At 41.4% G+C, this 18930-nt stretch overlaps 1 protein-coding gene and 1 long non-coding RNA gene across 5 annotated transcripts in view; one reads left to right on the forward strand and one right to left on the reverse strand.

Moving 5' to 3' along the window:
• ASIC2 (acid sensing ion channel subunit 2) overlaps positions 1–18930 on the forward strand; it is a 506967-nt gene that overhangs the window by 62479 nt on the left and 425558 nt on the right. The window lies entirely within an intron of this gene.
• LOC106049724 (uncharacterized) overlaps positions 1–18930 on the reverse strand; it is a 59027-nt gene that overhangs the window by 5891 nt on the left and 34206 nt on the right. For 2 of the 3 annotated variants that reach the window (XR_010826233.1, XR_007158239.2), the window contains exons 4-5: positions 11238–11350; positions 6590–6782 (exon numbers count right to left, since the gene is read on the reverse strand). This is a non-coding gene — a long non-coding RNA (uncharacterized lncRNA). Of the gene's footprint in view, positions 1–6589; positions 6783–11237; positions 11351–13584; positions 13688–18930 lie in introns of those variants that run through there. The other variant, XR_010826234.1, reaches the window with a different exon arrangement.

Here is an 18930-nt window from a genome sequence, read left to right on the forward strand (position 1 = left end):
CTGAGGTTTCTGATGTTGTCTCAGAGTGTATAGTGTGTGAATATACCTATATGACACGTACCTATATATTCATGTTCATACATTTACAACTGCATGAATGCACATAGGAGATGGAAGTCTCCCATCACCATTTGTCTTGGCAGACTGCTTCTCGGTTTTGTTGAAGGTCTGATCGAGATCTTTAAGGAGGATACTTGAACGCACAGCTCAATAACAGCACTAATGCTGCTCATACCTTCCATTTCTGCCATCTGTCTTGAATGCTGGTTTACTCAGTTTTTTTCAGAGCTTTGGCCTTGGGAGCACCCTTGGATATGTCATATCTTGTGAGGGACGTGGAGCTGGAAGCAAGCATCATTCAGACGCTAAAGGTTTAAAGACATTTTTGCTTAGTGCAACAAGACAGAATTCAAAGCTGATAATACACTTCTCAATTCATAAACTGAATTAACTCTTTATACTGATCCTGGGAAGAATAACTTGCCATTTCTGTGTTTATGGAGCAATAGGTTATCATTCCGGTACTATCTGCAAAAGACAAGGAGCTGCTTTAAAAAAAGGAGCTGCTTTTAAAAAAGCTGCTTTAGTGTTTTTTACTTTTTCCCAGAATGCTTTAGGATTTGAAAATTCCTTCAAGACCGTATTTCTATCCTGATCTGAAGGCAATCTCACGTTTTCATCTCCACATCTAAGTATCAGACTACATCTAGTCAAATTTTGCTTATTTATTTATTATTTCTGTATGTCTTCATTTGAAAATAAGCAATGAATCTCCAAGTGTCTGGTCTCCAGTTCTGTTCAACTGTTATTTGGAGAACAAGGCAGAAACTTTAAAGAAGAAAATTCTTTGCCTGCTTCTCTTGTGGCTTCAGCAACAGTGTTTGTGTTAATGTTGGGATTCCTTTGGAAGCTTCACCAGGAGACTAGTTTTCTTTCTGAGACCGCCTCTAATGTCTTTTTTAAGAAGCACCTAAATAGCTAATGAATAATCCAGATCTCAGTGAAGCATTTGAAATGGGCTCTTTTAGGAAAGGAGACAATGATTTATGGCTGGTGAGTACTTGTTGCAATGAGTGTGGAGAACTGTGGCTCTAATAACAGCAAGATTTATGGCTTCCAATCTATCAGCACCCAAGCTGCACAAGAGATTTTTATGACTGGAACTTTGTCAAGACAATGCAGGCACTTGAAGGTTAAGTCTCTATTTTCATGAATAAAAGTTACAGTTGGAGATTTTTGGTTAACAGAAAAGATTCCTGAATCACCTGTAGATTAAACATAAAAAATAGCACTCACAAGGGGATTTTTTGGAAGGGAAGCACAGCTGAGGGCTGCAAGGCTGGTGGGGCATAATGTAATTGAAGGATGTGCTCAAGCTGTTCTTTGCAAAAAGTTCTTCAGATTTGACACCCTCTTTCAGAGACTGCAAGAAAAGTTTGTAAAAGTGCTGTTGTTGATTGCTTGCTCTGAGATATTATTGACTGTCATGTTGAGCCTGATGCAGGGTGCCCGTGGGTGTGACAGGTGACAGCTTCCCCCACTACAGCTGGGTCTTTTTTCAGTTAGCATCATCATCACTTGCAGTGGTGGTTACTATGAAATGTCATGAGTGTTAAAAGATCTGTCCCACCGGCTCCCTGCTTGTAGGTCAACTCTCTGTCTATTTAACTCACTGTCCCTTGGTCTACCCATTTACAAAGGGCAGATCTATTTTTCTAGTCCTACAGTGTCAAGCACAATTTCCTTCTGACGATGTCTTTCCATCTACAATGTGGTGAAGCTCCACCTCTTATTATTTTTCATCTGAAAGGAGCACACGTGATCCTTATGTACCTTTTGTAAAAGAAGCCTTTTGCAATGTTCTCTTTTGCAATATTCTATTTATATCTGTCTCTCCTATGTATCTCCCATCTAGTCTTATTTAGAGGGACCTCTGTTTAATCCTTTCACAGCTTTTTGCTACCCTGGATTTCACAGGTCTCCTCCCCACCTCAAAATAAGCTCGTTCATGCCCTGAGAAGCTTCAAAGCTGATAATTGTTAAGGCTTTGTCTCTTCAATATATACACTGTTTGTTAAGTGAGAACTTCTCTTTTATCCCAACCAAAAAGCACATCCAAAAAGCAAGGCCAGCTTCCACTACTCAAAATTTTTCCCATTGCCAGTGTTTTCTGCTTTTGCAGTGGCTCACTGTCACTTTGAAGCGGGCTATCCAGTCGTGCTCTTGCCTTCTTGTTTTGATCCTGCTTTGCTCTCTCTCTCAAAAAAAAAAAAAAAAAAAAATCTTGAGTACAAGATTTGTCTCATCTAGATGCAGATGTATGAGTCATTCTGGGCTCATTTTGTAGTTAATAAAAGAGATGCTCCTGGAGGGTAATTCATCTACCCTATCCTACATCCACTTCCCAAGACAGGCATCTCTTATCCTTTAGGTCTCCCTTCCTCTCCCTGCTAACTGCAAAGGTGGCTACTCAGACCTAGAGGCTTTTTGCTTGGCTCAGTCAGAGCAGATGAATGCCCCCACCTGTATAATTAACCAAAAAAGCCCCAAACATTCGCATTACACCAAGTACAAGGGGCTAAAAATATACTAGTTGAATTCCCAGAGGTCCAGTTTAAAAGTACACTCCACTCCACTTAAAAGTCTAAAGTTATCCTAAATAATTCGTTCTGGCAGCTTGATGGTGGATATTTTGCTGTAATGCTTCCTTGATGACATTTGCAATGGCCTAGTTTACTGTTTTTACAAATAATAATTTGTCTGAATTTTCTCTTTGAAGTAGCAAGCAAAAAATAAATGAGCAAAATCTAAACCTGGTAACCTTGTTAGATATTTTAGGTCAATAAATTATCTTCATGCATAGCTTAGTATTTCAGCTTTCCACTCCAGTGGATGAGGGCTCTCTAATGCTTGTTAGAATAACAGAGACAAGTGATTGCAGTCTGAAGACAGAAAACATTGAATAATGCAAAGATCTGTGGATTTTGTGATTTTACTTGGCTAGGGAGGAAAATCAATTGATTTTTACAGAGCCAGAGCCAACAAAGGCTTTATTTTCAGTCAGGACTCTGCACACTTTTGTGCCAAACAAGGTACTGAAGAAGTAAAAATGCATCACTGTTGAAAGTATTTTGGTTGGATTATACCAGGGCTGGGCATTTCTGTCCTGTTTTTCAATTTAAAAATCCAGCACAGAGTGAGGGTTTTCCGCCTTTTTTTTTTATTGGGAAGTCAGGAAACCTTGTCAGAAACACTAATATCCACTAGTATTATCCACACTAATATTTTCCTAATATACAAACTAAAACTCCCCTGGCATAACTTGGGACTGTTTCGTCCTTTCACTTGTTGCCTGGGAGAAGAGACCGATCCCCACCTTGCTACAACCTCCTTTGATGTATTTGTAGAGAGTGATAAGGTTTCCCCTGAGCCTTCTTTTCTCTAGGCTAAATAACCCCAGTTCCCTCAGCCGCTCCTCATAAGACTTATTCTCTAGACCCTTCAATAGCTTTGTTGACCTTCTCTGGACATGCTTCAGCACCTCAATGTCCTTCTTGTAGTGCAGAGCCCAGAAGTGAACACAGCACTCGAGGTGTGGCCTCACCAGAGCCAAGTACAGAGGGACGATTACTTTCCTGGTCCTGCTGGTCATGCTGTTTCTGATACAGGATTTCCACTGATCCATTTGGGATATAATAGCAGGGAGCCAGGAACAGAGCTAATTCTGTAACAAAATTTTAGTCTCAGAACCACCCCAGAATTGGCCTGTGACAGGGATTCACAGCATATGGGTCATTCTTTCTACATGCCCATAATTTCCAAGATTATTTTTGATCTAAAAACTACCCTTGGATAGACTGATTTTTTTTCTAGCAGTTTTTGGAATTTTTTAGAGTCCCTGTGGCAAACCTGGGGAAAATATATGATTTTACCTTTGCATTTCGTATTTAAAAGAAAACTTAAACTCAATATGCCAGTCTCACTTCCTCTTCTTCGCAGTAGCCATTTTCTGGGTGTAACTACATATCTTTTGCCTCCTGGAAGTATTGTCTTAAATGAGGCCTATTATTGTAAATCTCAGTATCCTGCAACCATAGACACGTTCTTGGTACTAAGGAGTTGCATCATTTTTCCTTTCTGTTAAACAGGAATGTATTCAACATTTCTAATAGTTTATTGCCCTGTCAACATATGAGGAAATAATAATTACACCCTGATCTGCAGGACTGGGAATTATAATCAACACCAAAGAAGAACATAATTAGAAGCTTGTTTTAGATGCTTTTTTAGGATTTATTGCACGAGAAATTGCCAGTGTCAGCTAGCATGGTTTTAACCAGTAAATCTAAAAGTGACAGATCATTGTTATAATTGCCATTGCAGCAGTAGTTAAAACCTCCGCTATTTTCTCTAAAACAGCAAAGAACAAAGACTATTGAACAAGTTCCACAAATCAGTCAGAGACACTATCCTGTTGTATGATATGCTTTTGTTTTTCAACCCAGTTGCAGGGGTTGCAATTGACTGCAGCTTCTTATAGTAAGGTTTAGGGCTCTTCATGCCATCTTATGATGGCATCGGGACCTTGGCCATGTCTGCTGCTGGAGTATGCTCCTGTGTGCTCCGCATCTGCATTCATCTAAATGCTCAGTGCCATAAATTAACCCTATGGGAAGGTCCATGCTCTGCAGCTGCAGCTGTGCTGAGTCAGCAAGGTACATTTCGATGATTGTCACTGCAGTGAGCAGTGGCTGCTTTGGGATCCCTTCCTAACTACAGAGATTAGTTTCTTCCTAAAGGGACCAGAGAGGAAAGGATAGAAATAACCAAGATCTGAGCCATCCTGATTAAGTAGCCGGTGGAGACTGGAGACTGTTTTTTATATACTTGCTAAGTGAAGTTTGGACAAGCTCTCTGTGCCCAGGTGCTAAAAAAATGAAATGTCTCAGGAGTCCTCTCCAGTTGTTCCAGCTTCTCAGTGTGCATGGTAGAGTACTAAGCCTCTGAAGGACTGAAGGAGCCTGTAGGTTTCCCAGGCTCTTGTTGCTTCTGATCACGAGAATCACTCTTGCCCATATGGTGACTTTGGCAAAAAAAAAAAAACATCTTTCATCTAGGCAGGTCCTTGGGACAAAGATGCTGGCAGCTGGTGGGAAAGGATAACCTTTGAAATCTAAATGTTGTGTTGGAATGTCTGCCTTCTTGTGCTGTATGATGTTTCCAAATCCTGGCATTGCAAGGTCCTGTAAGTCTTAGTGCTGCAGGAGGTGTCCATGCTAAAAACAATGCGGATCGAAGTCTTGATGTGCTTGGGTGTGTGTTTGCACTTCCGTAACACAGCTGGTGAGCTGAAATATAGACACCAGAGATCAAATATTTGGGAGCTCCCAGTAGCTGGATATGGAAAAGTCCCTGAGACAGTCCCACACACTTTATTTGCAAGAAAAGGAAGCTGATTACATGATGATGCCTTAGTAGCCTTCTGCTAGCTCAATACAGTGTTATGAGTGTGGTCTTTTCTGCCTTGGTATGCCATATATCCTCTCATTGAGTTCCAGTGTTAAACTGCTGTTAATTTAAAAAGCTCCCTTCTTCACCTCTGATACAATCTCAAGAGCTTTTCAGGCTGGAATGAATTGGAATCCATGTAAGAGCTATAAAATGTCTTGTATGTCAGACTTTTAACTGACTCCTATGGATCTTTTTTTCTAACCACATGTTGCTCTGTAGCTAAGATGCAACAGATCTAGACCTCACAGGGTTGCTCATGTAGCTGTGCTGGCTTCATTAAGTGTACACATGTATTAAGTTGTCTTGATTTTTGATTTGTTTTTCAAGCACCTGAGAAGTCTAGGTGAATGTGAGAAGGCAGGAAAAAACCTTTTAAGTGCATTATAAATCCCATTTTAACTCTATAAATCCCATTTTAACTCTACAGTGTAATTAAAATATTGTTTAGGAAAAGAAAATAATCCTACCAAACTTAAATCCTGTGTGTATTAGCATATTGCTATCTGCAGCTTTCTGAATCGCTACACCCTTTTACCTTAAAGCAAAATGCTCAGCAACCTCTTTTGCCAGAAATACTGAGCCTGCTAAGCATATCTGTTGGGCTTAGTGGGACCCAGTCAGACAGAGAGGGAAATGTCTCTTGTTGGTGTAAACTTCCTTCTCCCTTTTTTAAAGGTGAGAATAAACATGTTCAAATGTTGTCAGTTACAAATCAAAATGTCACACCAGAAGAAAAATCCTTGTTACATAAAATTTCTCATTTTATATTGATTGGAAAGTTCTAAGAGGAGAAATGAAGAACGTTGAACTTGATTTCATGAACAGACTTTTTTCAGTTACAAGCAGCAGAACAAGCCGTCATGCCTACAAAACAAATGCAACTGTTTTCTTACCAGCTCTAACCAACTGTAGTAATTTCAAGAGTAATAAATTTGCCTGAGAAAAAAAATATATATATCTAGAGAGAGAGAGTCTTCGTCAGTCAAAGAAAAGCACCATACATGTCAAAGAAAGTTTGAGGTAATATATCTGATATAAATATACAATCATTCTTTCAATATCAAAGTGGTTGAATTACCTTGTTTAGTGACATGATAGATGCTTACTGCAAAAAATGAAGGAAAGCATGGATGTTTCTTCATGTCTCTAGCTGAAGCAGAAATTACAGGGCGCAGCACAGACGTCACAGGTGAATTTCTATGTCCCGTATTATGCTGGAGGTCAGGCTAGATGGTGGTGATCATATTTCCTTCTGGCCTTAAAAAATGCACCTGTGAAAATAAAATCAGAGCTTATGGGCCATTGAATCCACGTGCTCAGAAATTATTTTTTTTAGCAGTATAAATGACATTATCTGCAAGAACAAATAAGCTGCGTCTACTGGAGTCAGCAGTCGAGACTGAAAATGGGAAAAGCATGAGGAGAAAATCCCAACCTACTTAATTGCCTCACAAATCAAACATATGGGCAATAACTCCTATTTAGGGGAAATTCAGATGAGAAATATGATTACTGCTCTCTGCAGGAAAAAGACTGCAGTTTGACAAAAAGAGTGCTGTTTTTTTCCAAGTGATCCAAGTGCCAGTGTTTGACTTGCCAGAACTACTTGGGAAGGTCAAAGCTTTCACACATTTTGGCAGTCTCATGCAGGTCAGGGTGGAATTGCCAGGGAGGACTTGAGCTGGTGCAGCTTCTCTCATGGGACAGTTAATCTCCTTTCATGTGTGCTGGGCAAAACATAGAGCAGTTTATGGGTCATTTCACAGAAATTAAAATACATATGGTAAAAACACTATATGGAGAAAACTTCCTTTTCTTTTCAGGAAAGAAGCACGAAATTCTATTAATGGTGCAGCTGGTAAAATGTCTGAATATAAATAACACGTAAGTGAGAGGTTTGTTCTGGTGTTCACTTGCACTAAACTTTCAGAATGTCCAGCACAAAGTATCTTGCCCAAAATATTTTTTTCAGTAGGAGAAAAAGCATGTTTTGCTCAATCTAATAAAACTTACATAAATCCACTATCATTTTGCACAGGGAGATGCAGTCTCTGTTGAATGACATGAGGGACAACATTTTATGCGATGGTCCAGAATCTATAGAGAGGATCTTGGAGGGTTGAGAATGACTCCATGTACCAAAACAATCTGGTATAAATACAAAGTTTAAATATTTGGATGCAGGGAGATTTGTATGTCTTTACATAGACACTGCGGTTTGTTTTTGGCTGTTCTGCACTTGCTTCAGAGTCCATCTGCATCTGTTCAATGCATCCATGAATGTAAGACCACACCATGATGGAAATTCAAATGCTGCACACACAATAATTCATCTGCAGCTGTGGGTGGAAGCAGGTGCTGCACAGTCTATGTGCATGTGCCAGCTCTCAGCTCATTTGTTCTGACTTGTGTCTCTTTATTTATTTATATTTTTTTCCCAATTCTGAATCCCAGAGTTATTTTTCTCTTGCCAGAGAGGGAAAATGCTCTGCAGCTGTCAGTGGTATGTACATGGGAACAGGCTTGCCCACTGGGCAGGAGAGGCTCATCATGCAGCTGGGCTCAGCCTGAGGCATGAGCACGGCAGAGTGGTTGCTCCAGTGTCTTCATTTCTTAATTGGTGGGGCTGGTTCGGGCAAACAACACCAGCAGAGGTGGAGCTGGCTTTTATGCAAAGGCTGGAAGGTGGGTGTGGGAGCACAGTGATAGAGGGCTGCAGAGCATGAAGGACAGGGCTTAAATCTCCCCAGTATGGTGCGTGGTGCAAGGGTGACACTAATTTTTTTTTTCCTATCGTTATTAGAGGGATTAAGTGGAATTTAATTGGTGCTTTAGCCCTGAGCTGCCCTCAGTGTGGGAGCTGCAGAGCAGACACAGCTAGCACTGACTGCAAAGCCAGTAAACTCCAGCCTATCACCTTCCATGTCCTCTCAAAAGCAAACAAACACTCAGTTAATTAACTGTAGACACCCTGACAGTGATGGGCAGTGCTGGGAGACATCACCCAGGAGAGAGAGAAGGCAGGAAAAGGAGGAAGCAGAAAAAGTCAAGCCACCATAATAAACTCCTCCTGGATACAAGGACGCAAAATGAATCTGGGCTGTAAATTCCTCATTCATCATCATCTGCCCAGCACTGGCAACATGGGCAAGCTGGCAGGAAGGACTCCTGCTCTAACTACCCACACAAGGACTTTTCTGCACTTTTTTCTATGGCAGTTCCAACATCTGAACTACAGAGTTACAGCATCAAGGAACTACCCTGGACAAAAGGACTCAAATGGTAGGTAGATTTAGACTGGTCCCCAGTAAAATTTTAGATCAGTCCCAGTGGGGTTTTCTTATAGAAATCCCTAGTGCAATTCCAGGAACAAATCCCACCACTGTTGAGGATGACCTCGGCTGTTCCCTGCCACCTGCCGTTAGTGGATGGTCTGGGATGTGATGGCTTTGCCAGCATCTTTGTAGCCATGGACCACTGCAGGATGATGGCCGCTTGATGGAGTATTGCATTGTGCTCAGACTGAGCCAGTACATGTCTGGGTCATCCTGCCAGAGCAGCACAGAAAGTTGTTTTCCTCTGTGCTTCCCCTCAGCTGAGTAATTGCTTTGTGTGAGTTTGTCATCTGCTGATGCATGAAGTAAGACAGGGCGAGCAGTCACTGAGGTGGCTTCTGTTCCTAAATCTGCCATGTACTGAACTGGATGGCTTGATCCTTGATTCTTGAACTTGATGGCTTGATCTGATGCCTCTACTGCTCCATCTGCAAAATGGAGATAAGTGCTACGTTCCTCTTCAACTTTCCAGGAGGTGCAGTCATGAAAAGTGTTACATGAGAATTGATGTTCTTGTTCAGGCATAGATTAGGCTGGGAGTCTGTTAGCTTCCTGGTCCCAGGATTCAAACCATCTGAAAACACAGCCAAGAAAAGCTCTCCTACCAAAATAAATTTGTACAAGCTTCTTCTCTGGCTGATCTGTGCTTTGAGAGATATCAGCAGACTTTACCCTTGCTGAATAGTTGAGGTCCACTTAGCACAGGGCACATCTGCATATGCAAAGCAGGGCATGTGCATGTTCCCTGTGGGATCTGGGATGCACAGAGAGATGCTAAAGCTATACACAACAGGTTATGCTGAGTTCTCCAGTGGTGGAAAAACACCTCAACGTGCTCTGTGAGCATGAGTTGCTCAGTTAATGAACTGACATGGGATCTCTGATGTACCCTTTCTCACAGAGATTTGGGTGTAATTACCTAGATTTTCTGGGACATACGATTGAAATGACTCATGAGCACTTTGATAGACCTGTGTAAGCAAAGTTTGAAGTCGGTAAGGTTTGCCACTGGCTGTTTTTGTATGATTTCTGCAATAGTGTCTTTTTTTTTTTTTCTACTGCTTGAATATGTCAGCTGTATAGGTCCATTGAACCAAAGAGTTCTTACAGAATACCTGATTATTAGAGTTATTATTTTTATTTCCAGTGTTGCCATCATTAAATCAATTTCAAGGCCAGCAGGAGCTGACAAGAAATGCCAACTACCATTATACCCCTCTGGGCTTATTTTCTCACCAAGACTTCCATGCTACAATATTATTCAAGGGGGAAAATAAAAAAAGGTACAGAGACGAATGATACATTTGGAGACTCTTGGGGAAATACAGGAGCCTTGTGCTGTAACAGGTTTATTGACCAAGCAGTACAAGAGCTCAGGTACCTGCAGTATTTCGTCGGCCCTACTTGTAAGTCTTCTTTCAAACTTCAAGTCTCTTAGGGTATTGCTTTCAGCACCTCTGAAATTCCAGTGAGGTCCTTCTCCATGGGCTGTGCTGACCATTGGAGGCTGGCAGGCAACAGTAAATCTGTCTCAGTTTAATCACGCCAGTAGCTCTGATTCCGATCCCAGCAGGGACCTGCTATGATGAGTCAGAAGAGTTTTCTGCAATTACATGTTAGCTCAGGCTAGCACCTGAGGGAGAGCTTCCACCTTTTTGCACCGTCCCAGCACTGAATTTATAAAGCAGACAGCTTCCAGGCTTGCAGAAGTGGCTCATGGTAATAGCTTTGCACTGCTGTTATTCTCTCTGGACTCAATCTTTGTTGGTTTGCTAAATGTTAATAGAGCTGTAGAGGGTTAAAAGCCAAGGAGGAACTGTTCCGAGAAAGAGGCACAGCCCTGTGTCCTTGTCAGAGTGATTCCTGAGCTCATGGAGTGTCTCCTGAGTAAACTCCTGTAATTGGACTTGAGACTGAATGTGCAGCTGTATGTGTGAAGACTGCTTCACCATTAGGATAAATAAGAAGACACTATCTTTTTCAAACTTGCAGCTATTGCAGCCTGTATTTGAGTTTCTTAAAGTCCTCAATATAAAAATCTATCATGTCTATCACCACTTTTGTGTCCACTCCAGATCCACTCTGTTAATATTAACTATAAATACACTCCAATGGATAACGTCAAAATAACAACCACCACAAGAGGAAGTAAATAAATGTAGTGTGTTTTTTCATGTGCACTTCAAAGAAGTTCTGTCTCACAAGTGATTCTGGAGTGGGCTTTTGTCACCAGAGGAGACCTGGAAATCACTGATAGTTCCCTAGAAGCAATGGAGAAATGGCATTGAGCTGTGAGCGGTTGATTAAATATTAGCTGAAACATGTTACTGGATGCAAGCCTTGAAGGGTAGGTCTGGGATTTGCAAAATAGAAAAACAGTCTAAGATTTACCTCTTCTCTGGTTGTATCTCTTCTGCATTGCATCCAGCAGTTAACCTTTAGGGGACGGACCAGACAGATGTGCAGAATTCATCTGATTCTCCTCTGCAGACTGTGAAAAGAGCCTGTTGAGATAGACGGATGCCTGTTGTTTAGATGGATAACATGGAGTGTGTTTTCTTCAGCACAGAGAAGCATTACCCAGGGTTTATCAAGAGACGTCAACTGTGTTGAGTTTGTAAAGAGCTCTGGATGGAGTAAAGTAGTTTTGCCAAGGTAGCAGTAATCTTTCTCCCAGACATATATTAGCAGGCTATTGTGAATGCCATAGGTGAATTGTGGTGCAGAAGGTCAAGGGACAATTGCTTTCATCTGTCTGAAATATACTCTAAGAGCCTATTAGTACCTCGTGTTTAGTGTTATCCTGGCTCAGTTAATTCAGTCCAGCTCTGGCCAAGTGCCACTATACAAACCTTACTGACATTTTCATTTCCATTTCCAGCATCTTTTGCTGGCAACAGACCCTTTGATTGCTTCTCACTCAAAGTTTTAAAAACTTTGGAAGAATCTCTTCTTTGTGCAAAACAATTTGACCTTCTTTCACTTCCCAGAGAAACACATCTGAAAAATCTGATACAACTAACTCTAATGGGACTTTGTTTTGTCTGTGTCCTCAACCAACACCTCCTGCCATTGGAGACCAAACCGACAGGGAATGAAAAGTGAGTTGGCAGAGGCCTTTACTCTTTCTCTGTTATCACTTCCAATGTTTGGTCACCCAGAGTTGTAGGAAAGATCCTTGAATGTCTGTGGAAGCTGCTGTAACCAAGGCAAACATCACAGAATCACAGAATCACAGAACCACAGAATCAAAGGGGTTGGAAGGGACCTCGAAAGATCATTGGGTCCAACCCCCCTGCCAAAGCAGGCTCCTTAGAGCAGGCTGCCCAGGTAGGCGTCCAGACGTGCCTTGAATATCTCCAGAGAGGGAGACACCGCAACCTCCCTGGGCAGCCTGTTCCAGTGCTCCGTCACCCTCACCACGAAGAAGTTCTTTCACATGTTGGTGCGAAACTTCCTGTGCTCTATCTTGTGGCCATTGCCCCTTGTCCTGTCCCCACAAACCACTGAGAAGAGGTTGGCCAAATCCCTCTGTCTCCCACACCTCGGGTATTTATACACATTGATAAGATCCCCTCTCAGTTTTCTCTTCTCCAGGCTGAAGAGACCCAGGTCTCTCAGCCTTTCCTCATCGGGAAGATGCTCCAGGCCCCGTATCATCTTTGTGGCCCTTCCCTTACAGGTGGGTCCTTCCATGTCTCTTCCCTTACAGGTGAACCAATAGCCTCCATGTCTGTGACTTGTACCATGGCTAAGTTCTTCTGGAAATACAACCCTCTTCCTCCAGACCTTCCTCCAATATACTACACTACTTTGGAAAGTTTCCTCTCCAAACTGTAATGGGTGACAAAAAGAACAACAACAGAAACTGGGTTTGACTCCTATCACTCTCCTGTCTTTGTCTCCTATATATGCATTAGGAGATACAGATTTTTTATTACAAATTCTTATTTTAAAGATAGGAAAATGAGGCACAAAATGAAATTTATCTCCATTAACTTCAGGCATCTGTGATGCAGATGCCTCCATCGGAAAGAACTGTCTAGACTCTTTATGCTATATGGAAAAAGGCAAACATTTCTTGCTTGGTCTAACCTATTTTTACATATTTCCCTTGCAATATGATGGAATTGATGTAATATGGTGTCCTCTGGGTGCTGTTTTTTCTCCATTAACTGTCAAGGGAGTCCAGATAACTTGTTCATATGGAGATGTCAACACTGAAGACACATACATTTGGATAAAAAGTATTAGTCCTGAGGGTCTAAGGGGTGAGATTCATCTCATCATGCTTCATGTGTCCAAAGCGTGGATGTGAACAGTTGAGCCAAGGCATCTAGAATTTTTTCCTCCTCAACAGAGACAACTCTTCCTCAGATGTCAGTAACAGTGGATGACTCATCTGTCCTTTAGCTATAAAAGAAATCAACGTGGCTAGCTGAGATGCCAATACATATTTTGCAGATGACTCAGGGTGGGATTTAACTGAAGCGCCTCATGCAGATGCAGAGCAATGGCTGAGACCAGGTCTGTGGTGACATACCATAATTTATCAGCACCTTGTCCAGCTCTGCTCTGCAATAGCGATAATTTAGGGAAAAAAAATAACCTGAGTCTGGTCCTTCTGAACCTGGTGAATGAATTTCCCCAGATTACAGCAACAGTAAGACCAAAATCCACCCCCTTGTTTTACTCTGATGTACTGTCACAACAGCTAACCAGCAAATAGATCACTCACATTGGGCATTCATCTCTCCAAACATGCGAGTAGCTCAGTCAGAAAGAAATAAGTTTCCAAGTATGCTGCTGGGAGGGGGGGACCACGGATACAGAGGGAGCTGATGTTGGCTGTTACCTTAGCAACAATCTTCATCTGGTAAGGAATCTGGAGCAGGCAGTCTGACCCCTGGCAAAAATGTTTAATGGCTTAATGACTTAAATAACTGAATAATTCTAGGCTGCTACGAAAGAGAGTAGCATGTAGCCCCAGTTGAACATCACTTGTAACTATAATGGGTGAAGTAAACATGGTCTCCTGTTTGCCAGTAAACCATGGTCTCCTGTCATGCTTAGACTTTGGCAAAGAAGGTGATATGAAAGTACATGCAAGACACTGTTTTTGAAGGAATATGGGCCTGATAAGAAAACGAGCCTGATTTTCCACTTTTAACAAATTTATGCTATTGTAACACCATGGAGAATTGAATCAGTATTTCTTTGTAAAAGGAGACAAGGTCTTTTAGGAGATTGGTAATATAATAATATCAAGCTGTTATACAGCATTGTTAATCCACGGATTTCAAAACTCATTGATGCCAAAGAAGGTGAGGTTAGAATTCCACTTGCATTTCACATAATGATTTATTTCAAATCACATTTTTTTCCTTTTTTTTTTTTTTTATTTACTTGTGTGTTTTGGTGTGGCTGAACACTAGATTGATGCCCTGGAGAATCTGGCTTACACTTGAGCTTGCCCCATTGACAGTCTTTAGGGCTCTTTCGGCTGAAACTTTGTTGAGAATAGAAACAGATTGTACAGGTCTGCCTGCTAAAAACCCACAAGCTTTATGATATATTATAGAGTGCCATCTGTTGTTTCTCTACCTGCAATTAACTTAAAATCAAATAAAGATTGGAAGGCCACTCTGGAGATCCATCTGGTCTAACCTCCTGCAGAAAGGACTCAAAAAAGTGCGTATGTACAGCAAAAACTCTTGCTGCAAGTGTGCTCTTGACAAAGCCTCTTCTACCTGAACCGAAGAACTTTGCGAAGACTTATGTCTTCCTGTGTACACATTTTGTGGCTGCTTTCGCACCGGTAAAAGGAGGGTACATTGCAATAGTGATTTTTTATTTTTAATTGTTATCTGCTGGAATTTCTTAGTGTTTCTAGGTCACTAACAAGTTACACTTCAGAAATGGTAATGTTATAAATGACTGAGTCCCAAATAGGATTACAATCAAAGTTTACAATTTATTAAACGAATAGAGGCAAGCAAACAGCGCTGGGTGCGCCGGGAGTCTCTGCTCCACCAGGACGCACACCTGTTACGTAAGGCGGCTGGTTTTTATGCTCCTAGGCTAATACATATTCATTACTACTTCTAGAAGAGGCAGGGTTATTATAATTGGTTTCCCGAATCCGAAGTCCTCCCAGGTGCGCCTGCTTATCAGTCTCTGTTAGTTTCTCGGGGGCCGCTCAGACAGGGAGGCTCATATTCTTCCTCCTTATCTAGTGGTCTCTTGGCCGGCTGTCAGAAGTTACTGCACATTCGTGCAAAGTCAGCAGTTTTTCTCCGAAGAAATCCCTTTGTCCTCTTCTCGCCTAAACCCAGGCCTCAATGTTAACCCTTCAAAACCCCTTAGTGGCACGAATTGCTGGACCATTTCTTACAGTAATATCCATCTTACTATATATGCCTCATTTTCTATTGTACCAATAGTGAAACTTGGTCTCATAGCACCTATTTTAGCCTTATCTTTTCCTCTACCTTTCATATTCTCCAGTACAAAATTATGACTCTTCCTGAGCTTTGGTGCTTACTACCAGAAACAATCCTCCCATCCAGGCTAGCAATCTTTGCTTCCTTTATAGCCCTGGTAAAATTCCTCAAGCTCTCAACAATCACTGGTAAAATAAGCTGAAATACCCACTTCTCTTTGCTGACCCTCAACAGAGCCCAGGGTGACCAGAAGGAAGGACCTGCATTACACAACCATTAACACTGGCTGGCAGCTCTCTGCTTGGATAACTGTCATGGAAATGGCTACCTGCAGGATACTTTAATCTGCCTCAAAGACTCCTGGCTCTGTAGCTGCTAGTGATAACAACTGTAGTGCTTCTAAGGATAAAAAAGCACTGGGGTAATAAGAAAAAAAAAATACATGTGACAGCCGAGCTGTTCTCTGACCTCCTCTCTGTTCTGCAGTTTGCAAAAGGTGAGAAGACCAAAAAAATTCTTAAAATAGGAGCAGCAGCCAGCTGCCACCCATCTTGATTTCCTGCTTGATTTCCTTGCATCAGTGATTCAGAAGCTGCTCCCTGAAAATTGGCCCTGATGGACCAGTGGGATGTGTGACATTCCCCTCACCAATAAAAAAGGTCCAAGAAGCTTATGTGGTTTGTAATAGTTGAAATATTTCATTTGCTGTCAGAAAGTTTGTTTTTCCTTTCAATAGCTTTATAAATCAAGCAGGGAGGTATTATTGTGTATTTTATATTATGTATTTTGTATTTTATTATTATGTATTTTATAATACCTTCAGGGAGGACAGCATCAGATGTTACATTTTAACTGAAATATTATATAGCTGGCAGAGCCATGCTTTGCCCTCCCCATATACCCAGAGGTTCCTTTGAGATTCGTCAGTCACCGATTGTAATAGGAGGGGAGGCGAGAGGTCAGGACATCTAAATGAGCCCTATCAATCTCAGGATAAATGTAAGGCTTGGGAAGCCTAGAAGTCCATGCAGGGGTCTGAATTTGCATTTCATAACCTTAAGAAAGACAAAGCCTGTGCTTATAGATAGATGGTGAAAAGATTTTAAGTTCTGTAGGCAAAATTAAATTTGGATCTGCACAGAGGAAAACAAAATTCTAGGACAACACAGCAGGATAAGCTGTGCAGAAATGTTTTTTCTGCCAGTGGAGAAGCAGAAGTGGAGCTGCTGGGAAAAACACCACGCTTCCACGCCTTGCACCCAGCCTTTGCCTTGGTGGCAGCAGCTATCAGAGAGATGCATGTCTGTGCTTTGTTCTGATGTGAAATGCATAAATCAGTTATTAGGCATGAAGATCTGGCCACCACTTTATTAGGCATAACTAAGGCAAGGGCTGGGGTCCTGGGGGACTACTTTGCCCCTCCAGGCAGCTGCCTACTTTGCCTAAGGTCAGGTCAAGTCTCGCCATAAAAATGGGTATTTGGGAGTCCTAGTGCCTGGGGTATCTGACTTGTACAGATGAACTCTGGCCTGAATCACTCAGTTCTGATTTACTCCTCTCATGCTATTTATGGAGTTTTCAATTTTCTGCCACAGATCGTTGGGAAAATTCACAGAGACTCATTTACTCATGTAATTTAGATTCTCCAAAACAGTTTAAGGTTATCTCTAAATTCTCTGTTAGTATTCGTAGAAAGGCACAAAATCAGATAAAAATCCATGTATCTTATAGATCTTGTGACATGAAAAACCTTTTTAAGAGTGGTTTTAGGAAAAAAAAAAAAAGAAAAAAAAAACCAGCTCAGTACAGGTTTCACATTTATATAAGGATCAGAAAATTGAGATTTCTTTGTAGCAAGCAAATAAGAAGAAGGTGTGGGGATTAATATAAAGGCAAATGTAAAGCTGAAAAGAGGTAAATTAACTAAAAGCCTGGATCTTGCATGAACTGTAGAGAAAGTTCTGTTAATTGAAATGAAAAACTTCTTTGCATCATTTATTTTCACTGAATCTATCCTTAGAAGTAGTCTTTGGTCAAAATGATGAAAGATTCCCACATGTATATAACTAATATTTCAGCTTGAAGCTGTGAGGGGACGGCACTACACACTAAACACTCAGTAGTCCAAGGACTGTTTTCTTGAGGTATCCAGAGCAAGGGTTCGAGGCGGAGTCTCCCATACCCCAGCTGAGTGAGCTAGGATGCAGGCTGTTCATCATTCTAGGATGGATTGGTCTTTTGCTGTTCTTAATGAAACTTTTCAAAACTCTGACTGTTCTGATGCAAAATGAAAACGAATGTGCAAACCTCGAAGAGTTTCACAATTAATCTTTTCCAACCGTGCCAGATTCTTTGAGTTTGTCATTAATCTTTTCTTACTAGGGATTTATTTCTTGCTTCCTTTGGATCTGTAAGTTTCCAATCTTCTCCTATACTCCCCAGGGATAAAGGAAAATAGTGCAAAGACTGTGCCTCTGACCCAACCATTTTGCTGCTGCTTCTGGTTAGGTCCTGCCTACATGGTTCCTGGTGGATGAACCTTCATCCTGTGATGCTTAAGAATGTCAGCTTTCCCAAATTTTTGCAGTCTTGTGCTTTTTGCAACCTTGTTCCTGAAAGGTTGCAGATGCAGCTTTCTAAATACGGAGATGTCTCCATTCACAGTTGGACATGATGTTCAGTCTCCGTCTGTCCATCCTGCTTCATAAAAGGCTCACATGCATGTCCAGTTAACAAACTGTTCCATGAACAAAGAGATTCTTCCACATTCGACATTATTACAAGACCAGATAAAACATCCTCACAGAAACTGAAATGCTGCATGTGTATTTGTGTTACTAATACAGCTGTGGTCTTTGTCTAATGGGTGTAGAAATATAGTGGACATAACAAGAATTAAATGCATTAGCCTGGCTTCGTGGTTACCAAGAAACAGAAGGCTGCTGGTACATTACAGTTATTTCATTCCCAAATGAGGAAAGGATGCTCAAACTGAAATAGAAGTTTCTGTTTGTTTGTTATTTGTTTGTTTGTTTGTTTGTTTTAATGTGGTTGTGTTCCTGTATTGCAAGAGCAAACACCTCTATTTAACTTGCACAGCGAGTAAATAGTCCTGTTTTTTCACACTCCATCCTTCTAGCAAAAGTTGAGATGCACCTTTGCTTATTTAATGAGTTTTTCTCTCCCTCTGTTTTGTATTAAACCACGTTGTCTTCAGCAGATCATGTTTTATTCTCAGTAGGTAAAAATAACGAAAGGACATTACTCCAGATGAAGCAAAAATTCTCACCTTCGCAGCCAAGCTTCAGAAAAACAGCAAGACGACATAGAAATAGAAGCAAAGGCAGAAGTCAGGCTTAGCAAGCATGTGAGCTGACAAGGGGTGAGGATTTTTTCATCCAGTCTACTCACCATGCCATGAACACCAGATTCACTGGACAGCCAAGAGAGAGGAGGAGAAAAAACACTGCCTGGTCCTCCCGTCCTTCAGATTTCATTAGTCAGCTGCCCTCTGTGAGGAACATCCCTGCTGCCTCAAAATAGCCACTGGGCTGCACTGTGGGGATAAACAGCAAAAAGCTTCCCTTGGAGGGAAGCCGCCAGCTCCAGCTAACGCAAGCTCCTCGTGGCCTCACTTAGTC

The sequence above is a fragment of the Anser cygnoides genome, chromosome 22 (assembly GCF_040182565.1).
Source record: "Anser cygnoides isolate HZ-2024a breed goose chromosome 22, Taihu_goose_T2T_genome, whole genome shotgun sequence".
NCBI classification, from domain to species: Eukaryota; Metazoa; Chordata; class Aves; order Anseriformes; family Anatidae; genus Anser; species Anser cygnoides.